The sequence below is a fragment of the Morone saxatilis genome, unplaced genomic scaffold, assembly GCF_004916995.1.
Source record: "Morone saxatilis isolate NCDOM2014 unplaced genomic scaffold, NCSU_SB_2.0 Contig14, whole genome shotgun sequence".
In the NCBI taxonomy this organism is placed as follows: Eukaryota; Metazoa; Chordata; class Actinopteri; family Moronidae; genus Morone; species Morone saxatilis.
The window spans coordinates 22,812,590-22,814,223 of record NW_023339696.1 but is presented as its reverse complement, the minus strand read 5'-3'; the positions used below and the strand labels follow the sequence as shown (position 1 = coordinate 22,814,223).

The window sequence follows — 1,634 nt, the reverse complement described above, 5'->3', positions numbered from 1 at the left end:
ATATATATATATATATATATATATATATATTCAGACTGGTTTAAACAAACAATTTGATTGCTGAGCAAGAGTTTTGTGCAAAAGGAATTAAAGGAATTAAATAAAGGGAGTTGAGTTCAGTGAATGAAGCAAATAAAAGCTGTTAATGGAAGTTTTACCGTTCATATATGGACGATTCCGTTCACAGACGATCAATCGGTTGATCATTAATTGATCGCCTGTGAACTGTTCAGTCTCAGTCTGCTGGACTCACCTTCTATGGGGCAGTACCGAGGCACTTTCTCCGGCATCAGTGCCCTGTCTTTGTGCTTGCAGTAGACCTCCACTATCTGCTGCCGGCACTCGCGGCTCTTGGCTCTGGAAAGAGCAGAAATGGCTTCCTTCCCGCTGATCTCGCACTGCGGCTGCTCCTTCCTCGGCTCCAGACCGGGCGGCAGCTGAGTGGACGACTTCTTCACCTGGTAGATCGGCAGATCCTGTTTGGACCCCTGGACCGGCACTGAGGCGGTTGGCACCTGCGGGTGGGGTTTACGGATGTGAGTGTGGTTGTGACCGTGGCCCATCCCTCGGGGTTGGACGGGAGGGTGCTTGAGGACCTCATTGGCAGATTTTCCCAGCTGTGCTTGGACCTTATCCAGCTTGCGTTTGGCATTTGGGACTGGCACCCGTTGGCGTTGAGAGCGAGCGCCCAGGTTGCTGTTGCTGTCGATGGTGTCAAAGTCTTTAGGGACAGAGTTCTCGTTATTGTTGCTGTCCAGTTTCTCTTTAGGTCGGTGGGAATGGTAGACGTCCTGTGAGGGAGGAGACTAAATTAATATAAAACCACAACAGTGACATAATCACACACTCAAACGAGGTGACATACTGATATTTCCTGGTTCACATACACCTTCCTTTCCACAAACTATTATAAAATGCCGATCAAACCTGTGACCACACACGTTAACTGCAAAAAGTGCCTAAATGATCAGATGCTATATTCAAAAGTTGGATGATTTGCAGATGTTTACAGGTGGGATGGTTGAATGATTAAACTGCCTGAAGACAACATTCAAACTACCTACATGCAAGTACATGCAGAATATCTGTGTGTGAGCCCTTTTATTTTCTGTTGGACTGAATGAGAGTGTGTTGTTGAAAGTTCAAAGTTAGGAATGCAGCGCCGCCTGCTCGAGGACGAAAACATCTAGTGGTCGACCGATATCGTTTTTATATATAAAATTCTATTATTAATTTTTTATTAATGATTATTATTAATTAGATTATTCTAACTGGGAGTTAGAGAGCTGTCTCTAGTGCAATATCCACACTTCATTATAATGCAGTTAGTCACACATTTTACATTTATTTTATATTACATATACATATAGCACTTGGATTATATTTAATAGAATAATCTACAGTGAAGCCTAAAGTCCTGTAACACAAACACAGTATCTGATGTCCTCATGCAGGTGAGTCATCAACCTCACTTTCTGTTTCTAGGAACAAAAAGGTGAAGAGACAGAGAGAGGAAAAAGTTAAGACGAGTGAAAGGAAATGAGTTCCTGAGCTCAGGTGACCTTTGACCCCTGACACACAGACAGCTGTGGCCTTGGCCTCCCAGAGTCAGGTGGTGATATATATGTGTGAAT

The 1,634-nt window shown here is 43.6% G+C and overlaps 1 pseudogene; it reads right to left on the bottom strand.

Annotated features, from left to right (window-relative positions):
• LOC118322580 overlaps positions 1-1,634 on the bottom strand; it is a 22,474-nt pseudogene that overhangs the window by 13,370 nt on the left and 7,470 nt on the right.